The sequence below is a fragment of the Mytilus galloprovincialis genome, chromosome 7, assembly GCF_965363235.1.
Source record: "Mytilus galloprovincialis chromosome 7, xbMytGall1.hap1.1, whole genome shotgun sequence".
Classification (NCBI taxonomy): domain Eukaryota; kingdom Metazoa; phylum Mollusca; class Bivalvia; order Mytilida; family Mytilidae; genus Mytilus; species Mytilus galloprovincialis.
Window position 1 is genome coordinate 82,239,668 of NC_134844.1, and position 9,062 is coordinate 82,248,729.

A 9,062-nucleotide genomic window follows, 5' to 3' on the forward strand; every position below is an offset into this window, starting at 1 on the left:
GCTAGAAACTATTAATTTAGGTTTATCGTGATGTATCGTAGGGAAACAATGCTGTGGGCCAGAAACGTTCACCTTTATTGTGAGGCAACGTAGGGAATCAATGCAGTGGGCGAGAAACTATCACTAAAGCTTTATGGTGGGGTATAGTATGAAACCAATACAGTGGGGTAGAAAAAAAGAGGGACGAAAGATACCAGAGGGACAGTTAAACCCATAAATCGAAAATAAACTGACAACGACATGGCTAAAAATGAAAAAAGACAAACAGACAAACAATAGTACACGTGACACAACATAGAAAACTAAAGAATAAGCATTACGAACCCCACCAAAACTAGGTGATCAGGAACGGTGAGCAGATCCTGCTCCACATGTGACACTCGTCGTCGTGTTGCTTATGTAATATCAAATCCGGTAAATAGTCTTATTCGGTAGGTAAAATTCATGAAAGTGAAGGGGTGCAAGTACGACGTATAAGGAACATATCCGATATCATTTGTGAAACCGTTTTGTTCCATAACGGTCAACCAACTCGTGATGGTGTCCGTAAAATTTACAAAGGGATGATTTCAACTTCATCATTTTGAACTCTTGGTTTAAAAGGTTCTTTGTGAGCAGCAACCCTTTATCAAGAAAATCATGATAGGAAATGCTAGCATGTGAATTTCGTATCAATTGGGAGATATATACCCCGTATGCAGGTGCTGCTGGAATGTTGCTACTTAGAAAGGGAAAGTTCACAATTGGAAAGCTTTTGACGTTAAGTTTGTTTTCAACCGACCCTCTTTTTCAAATTCTAGATGTAAGTCAAGATATGAGACCGACTTAACTATATCTGTAGTATCCTTTATCTCTAGTTCGATGTGATAGATGCGTTCCACATAGTTACCAAATTTTGAATCTTTTTGTGAAAGAACATCAATTTTATAGCGGAAAGTAGAGTGAAAGGATATCGTTAACTTCTTATCTTTCTTCCTAAGGAGTTCCTGTATGAAGTCAGCCTTATAATAATAAAGATACAAGTCGGCAACTATTACTAAAGCTTTAGTGTGAGGCATAGTAGGGAACTAATGCTGTGGGCTAGAAGCTTTTACCGAAGCTTTATTGTTAGGCATAGTAGGGAGCCACTTCTGTAAGCTAGAAACTATCACCAAAGCTTTATTGTGAGGCATCGTAGGGGACCAATGCAGTTGGGGTAGAAACTATCACTAAAGCTTTATTGTGGGGCATAGTATGAAACCAATACAGTGGGGTAGACGCTATTACTAAAGTTTTAGTGTGATGCATAGAAGGGAAACAATGCTGTGGGCTAGAAACTATCAGCAAAGCTTTGGTGTAATGCACAGTATGAAACCAATCATGTGGGCTAGAAACTATCCCTTAAGCTTTATTGTGAGGCATAGTAGGGAACCAATCCTGTGGGCTAGAAACTATCACTTAAGATTTATTGTGAGGTATAGAAGGGAACCAATGCTCTGGGCTAGAACCTATCAGGAAAGATTTATTGGATACACTGGAGGGAACAAATGCTGTGGGCTAGACACTATCACTTAAGCTTTATCGTTGGGTATCGTAAAAGCAATGTAGTGGATAAGAAACTATTAATAAAGGTTTAGTGTGAGGCAAAGTAGGGAACCAATGCTTTGGGCTAGAAACTATCAGCAAAGCTTTGGTGTGATGCACAGTATGAAACCAATCATGTGGGCTAGAAACTATCCCTTAAGCTTTATTGCGAGGCATAGTAGGGAGCCAATCCTGTGGGCTAGAAACTATCACTAAAGCTTTATTGTGAGGCATAGAAGGGAACCAATGCTGTGGGCTAGAACCTATCAGCAAAGATTTATTGGATACACTGGAGGGAACCAGTGCTGTGGGCTAGACACTATCACTTACACTTTATCGTTGGGCATCGTAGGGAAGCAATGTAGTGGACAAGAAAGTATCGATAAAGCTTTTTTTCGCCATAGGATAAGAATCCATTGGTCAGACTAGAGTCGATTTTGATTCGAGCCGGTTGGCGAAAGAATTCGTGTTTGGAGAGAGAAAAAGTGGTACAAGTAGAAAATGATGTTCTAACACAACTCTGTTTGGAGGTTGTGGTTAAATCATGTGACCGTAAGTTATTTCTTCCAGTTCTTAACGGTACTCTGAATTGTCAACGGTGAGAAGTACCATTCTTAACTGGACAGTAGTGCCATTAAGTGATGGTCATACTTTGACCATGATAATTATGTGCAGATTTAAACTTTTTACTGATATTTCATTTGTCGTTTATTTTCCTATAATAAAATGATCATTAGAATTACCAAACATATGATTGAATACACTTCACAGAGATCTGATTTATGTTTAGAACTACTGTATTGTTAAATATGTTACCTTGAAGATGATAAACATTAGTGTTTTGAATGATTCAAATTTTATAAACAGAAAATTTAAAGAAAATAATAATATCAATGATCTTTCATGTCATCACAAATAGCCGAACACATAAGACAGAAGACATTGTATTCTACCAAAGTCCACACATGGGGTGTTTTAGTACAACAGTTTTTTTAACAAACAAGAAAAGTGTGAACATATTTACATTAGAATAATGGTAAACAAAGGTGAACCCGGAACTCACCAGGATCTGTTCAAAATTGAGTTGTCTATCTTAGGCCACGTACTCTCATAGCTTTCTTTTTTTCATGCAAATGATTTATTTCTTTTCACCATGATGCCATTCAAATACCAAGCCACTTTGACATTTGGTTTTCTTAACAATTATTTGATCATTATTGATACCTATTAAATAAGTTCAAGAAAATTCCATTTGTAAAATAAGTGTTTTCTTATTCAAAGAAGAGGAATCTCAATACTGAATTGTGACTTTCTGTTTTACATTCGTTAGGAATAAAGGCAACAGTAGTATACCGCTGTTCGAAAGTCATAAATCGATTTAGAGAAAACAAATCCGGGTCAGAAACCAAAACCAAGGGAAACACATCAACCATAAGAGGAAAACAACGAAACAACAGAAACACTAAAGTGCAACAAAAAACAAACAACAATGTAACACACACAGAAAAGACTTAAAGATAGCAACTGCCATTTTCCTGACTTGGTACAGGACACATTAAGAAAACAAATGGTGGGTTGAATCTGGTTTTGTGGCTAGCCAAAACTGGCGATTTGTGGCAATGTAAAATATAGCACTAAAAGGGCAAAATTACATGACAGGACCTCAAGTACAAAAAAATGCAAGAACATTCAGGACAGAGAAATACACAAACAAAAAAATACAATTATACATTTCGACATGTAAATAGTCATCAAAGGTACCAGACTAATTATTTAATACGCCAGACGCGCGTTTCATCAACATAAGATTCATCAGTGACACTCAGATCAAAATAATTAAAAAGCCAAACAAGTATAAAGTTGAAGAGCACTGATGACCCAAAATTTCGAAAAATTGTGCCAGATACGGCGAAGGTTATCTATACCAGGGATAAGAAAATCCTTGGTATTTAGAATAATTCATGCATTTGCAAACAGTAAATTTACATTTAAAAAAATGATCATATAGTGGTTTAACCATTTTTGCAATGAGTTCGAACACATATAAAGTGTGATCTAAATTCTGGGCATGACATTCCACATTAATAACCTGGATAAAAGGATAGTTTAAACTTTTATGGACTGTGGATTGAAGTATACAAGAGAGAATGAGATATTCAGACAACGGACTGCGGATTGAAGTATACAAGAGAGAATGAGGTATTCAGACAATGGACTGCGGATTGAAGTATACAAGAGAGAATGAGATATTCAGACAACGGACTGCGGATTGAAGTATACAAGAGAGAATGAGATGTTCAGACAATGGACTGCGGATTGAAGTATACATGAGAGAATGAGATATTCAGACAATGGACTGCGGATTGAAGTATACAAGAGAGAATGAGATGTTCAGACAATGGACTGCGGATTGAAGTATACAAGAGAGAATGAGATATTCAGACAATGGACTGCGGATTGAAGTATACAAGAGAGAATGAGGTATTCAGACAATGGACTGCGGATTGAAGTATACAAGAGAGAATGAGATATTCAGACAATGGACTGCGGATTGAAGTATACAAGAGGGAATGAGGTATTCAGACAATGCACTGCGGATTGAAGTATACAAGAGAGAATGAGATATTCAGACAACGGACTGCGGATTGAAGTATACAAGAGAGAATGAGATATTCAGACAATGGACTGCGGATTGAAGTATACAAGAGAGAATGAGATGTTCAGACAATGGACTGCGGATTGAAGTATACAAGAGAGAATGAGATATTCAGACAATGGACTGTGGATTGAAGTATAGAAGAGAGAATGAGATGTTCAGACAATGAACTGTGGATTGAAGTATACAAGAGAGAATGAGATATTCAGACAACGGACTGCGGATTGAAGTATACAAGAGAGAATGAGATATTCAGACAATGGACTGCGGATTGAAGTATACAAGAGAGAATGAGATATTCAGACAACGAACTGCCGATTGAAGTATATAAGAGAGAATGAGATATTCAGACAACGGACTGCGGATTGAAGTATACAAGAGAGAATGAGATATTCAGACAACGGACTGCGGATTGAAGTATACAAGAGAGATTGAGATGTTCAAACAACGGACTGTGGATTGAAGTATACAAGATAGACTGCGGATTGAAGTATACAAGAGAGAATGAGATATTCAGACAATGGACTGCGGATTGAAGTATACAAGAGGGAATGAGGTATTCAGACAATGGACTGCGGATTGAAGTATACAAGAGAGAATGAGATATTCAGACAACGGACTGCGGATTGAAGTATACAAGAGAGAATGGGATATTCAGACAATGGACTGCGGATTGAAGTATACAAGAGGGAATGAGGTATTCAGACAATGGACTGCGGATTGAAGTATACAAGAGAGAATGAGATATTCAGACAACGGACTGCGGATTGAAGTATACAAGAGAGAATGAGATATTCAGACAATGGACTGCGGATTGAAGTATACAAGAGAGAATGAGATGTTCAGACAATGGACTGCGGATTGAAGTATACAAGAGAGAATGAGATATTCAGACAATGGACTGTGGATTGAAGTAAAGAAGAGAGAATGAGATGTTCAGACAATGGACTGCGGATTGAAGTATACAAGAGAGAATGAGGTATTCAGACAACGGACTGCGGATTGAAGTATACAAGAGAGAATGAGATATTCAGACAATGGACTGCGGATTGAAGTATACAAGAGAGAATGAGATATTCAGACAACGAACTGCCGATTGAAGTATACAAGAGAGAATGAGATATTCAGACAACGGACTGCGGATTGAAGTATACAAGAGAGAATGAGATATTCAGACAACGGACTGCGGATTGAAGTATACAAGAGAGATTGAGATGTTCAGACAACGGACTGTGGATTGAAGTATACAAGATAGACTGCGGATTGAAGTATACAAGTGAGAATGAGATATTCAGACAATGGACTGTGGATTGAAGTATACAAGAGAGAATGAGATATTCAGACAACGGACTGTGGATTGAAGTACACAAGAGAGAATGAGATATTCAGACAACGGACTGTGGATTAAAGTATACAAGATAGACTGCGGATTGAAGTATACAAGAGAGAATGAGATATTCAGACAACGGACTGCGGATTGAAGTATACAAGAGAGAATGAGATATTCAGACAATGGACTGCGGATTGAAGTATACAAGAGAGAATGAGATATTCAGACAATGGACTGCCGATTGAAGTATACATGAGAGAATGAGATATTCAGACAACGGACTGCGGATTGAAGTATACAAGAGAGAATGAGATATTCAGACAAAGGACTGCGGATTGAAGTATACAAGAGAGAATGAGATGTTCAGACAACGGACTGCGGATTGAAGTATACAAGAGAGAGTGAGACATTCAGACAATGGACTGGGGATTGAAGTATACAAGAGAGAATGAGATATTCAGATAACGGACTGTGGATTGAAGTATACAAGAGAGAATGAGATATTCAGACAACGGACTGTGGATTGAAGTATACAAGATAGACTGCGGATTGAAGTATACAAGAGAGAATGAGATATTCAGACAATGGACTGTGGATTGAAGTATACAAGAGAGAATGAGATATTCAGACAACGGACTGTGGATTGAAGTATACAAGAGAGAATGAGATATTCAGACAACGGACTGTGGATTGAAGTATACAAGATAGACTGCGGATTGAAGTATACAAGAGAGAATGACATATTCAGACAACGGACTGCGGATTGAAGTATACAAGAGAGAATGAGATATTCAGACAATGGACTGCGGATTGAAGTATACAAGAGAGAATGAGATATTCAGACAACGGACTGCGGATTGGAGTATACAAGAGAGAATGAGATATTCAGACAACGGACTGCGGATTGAAGTATACAAGAGAGAATGAGATATTCAGACAACGGACTGCGGATTGAAGTATACAAGAGAGAATGAGATATTCAGACAATGGACTGCGGATTGAAGTATACAAGAGAGAATGAGATATTTAGACAATGGACTGTGGATTGAAGTATACAAGAGAGAATGAGATATTCAGACAATGGACTGCGGATTGAAGTATACAAGAGAGAATGAGATATTCAGACAATGGACTGCGGATTATTAGTTACATAGTGTGCTAGTGACCTAATACGGTATATATGGGGTCAGTAAATATGGAATTTACTGACCCCATATATACCGTATTACGTCACTAGCACACTATGTAACGAATTTATCTTACCGACTATCTGAACGTATGAAATTAAGACTAGTGATTCTCAAAATGAGCAAGTCTTCAATACTATTAGCATTAAGAAAATACTTCCATTGATCCTACAAAAACAGATGCCAACAATAACGATTTGTAAGGTTTAAATGTGTTTTATGAATTTATTTCAATCTTAATCATCAATTTCTTCGTCTGTTGGAACTTTTAAGATTTTTTTCTCAGTACCGTTTTGTTTTTATAAAGGGACATAACACCATTACTAACCGTGTATGAAATAAGGTAGGCACTTAAAGTTAACCATTGAGGGACGTTAACTACCGAGGGTAGTAATGAATATTCATCTTTACCGGATGATTGACAGCGATGTAAATAAAAACATGAGAGTGATTACCGTGTGTCAACGTCATATCAAATTAATTCAATTTAATTGTTAGAAATACTGTTTTCTGCTGAAAATTAATAAATAAATAAAATTGAATTGAATAGAATGGAATTGAGCTATGTACAATACAGTATAAATATTAGCAATTAGAATTAGACGGTAGACAAGCATAATTTTGCCTATTGATTCTTTTTTGCATGCCTATTGGTTATATCATAATGCACTAATTGTTTTGATACTGTTTAATGTTTAAATAAGGCCTGTATGTGAACCATTTATGCACTTTTAATATAAAGATCAGATTCACACAGGATCATACAGGTCGAGCTAACTATTTTATGTACGAGAGCTATTACTAATGTAACGGTGATGCTGAGATAATCTCCCTTTGCTAGAATATGGGATGACGCAAAATGAACTATATCACTGTGCAAGAACGGAATAGCAAAGTGAATATATAAATCAAACTGTATTTGGATGATTTGGTAAATGTTTATCCAACTTACTGGATATTTTATGGAAAATTTTGCCATTTGTATAGAGGAATTATACCTTTTCAAATGAACTTGGGAGAATAATACACTAATTATAGAATTTAAGGCAACTGAAACGGAGTTATCTTGTCAAATATACAAACACTTTTTAAAGAATAATATTTTGGTCCAAGAAACCGAAGGTGTCATAACATTTAATTTCTAATTATTGTGCTGATTATATATGCGATTATACTTAAAAACATTGCCTTGTGATATTTTTGTGTAATATGTAATATATCTGTTGTATATATATGTTGAAGAATTGAATAAAGATAAAAAAAAAAGCCTACTGCCAAAATTACAATATAATCCAAAGCAGGGCTACAGCTAATTATGAACTAGTGGATAGATATATTTATATAAGTACTGTTCATGTCTGAACGAAGTATTAACTATAAAAATAATTTGTTGTTGTTTAAAAGAATCAGGTCTAAAACTATGGAAAATAGTTTTAATCTACTGAAGGTTCTGTATCAAAATTTAATCTTGTTCAAAGTTAATTGTTATGGTGAAATCTAACATGGGGAATGTGTAGTGTCACTACAAGTATCAGGACAAAATGGCTTGATCAAAATATAAGAAGTGACTTTAGTTTAAAGACTAATTGTGCTTTCATTTATTTATTCTTCAAAGATATTAAAGTATACAAACTGTTAAAAAAAAAAATCAACTTCGTAGTCTTTGTAAATATAAGTTTGTTGCGTGCAATTGTCAAATATATAATGTGATGAGTGTCATTATAGCCTGTTATGAGATTTTGATTACAACGATTAAGAAAAAATCCTGATTAATTCAAACGCAATATTTCAAAATGCGAGTCTTAATTATTGTCGCAATAATAAAAACCTCGCATTAATTTCTGAATTTACAGACATCTGTACCGTGAGCGTACCGTGATCTGTTAAGGTTTTTTTATAGTTAATTCCGGTGTCACTTTGTCTCTTTTAGAGAGTTGTCTCAATGGCAATCATGCCATATCTTCTTTTTTATATAATAAAACAAAAACCTGAACGACTTTACATCATAAATTAAAATGCATCCTAGTCGTGATGGAGACAGAGTCAAATGAACAAATGGACTAGATGAAACTGAACGAAAAAAAGAAAGACATTTGATCTGATACGAGAAAAGATTATATTTGCTTCGGTTTTTTTTCATTTGCGCCAATCTGCACTTAATTAGCGCCTATTTTTTTTTTTTTATTTCTTTGCGCCAAATTTATTTTCTTCATTTGCACAAATTAACAGGTAAACACAAGTCATGATGCATGTAAGATGTATAGAATTTATTTATATAATTAACAAAAATATTCCTTCTGGCCTTTTGCCACCTGCCACTTGCTCA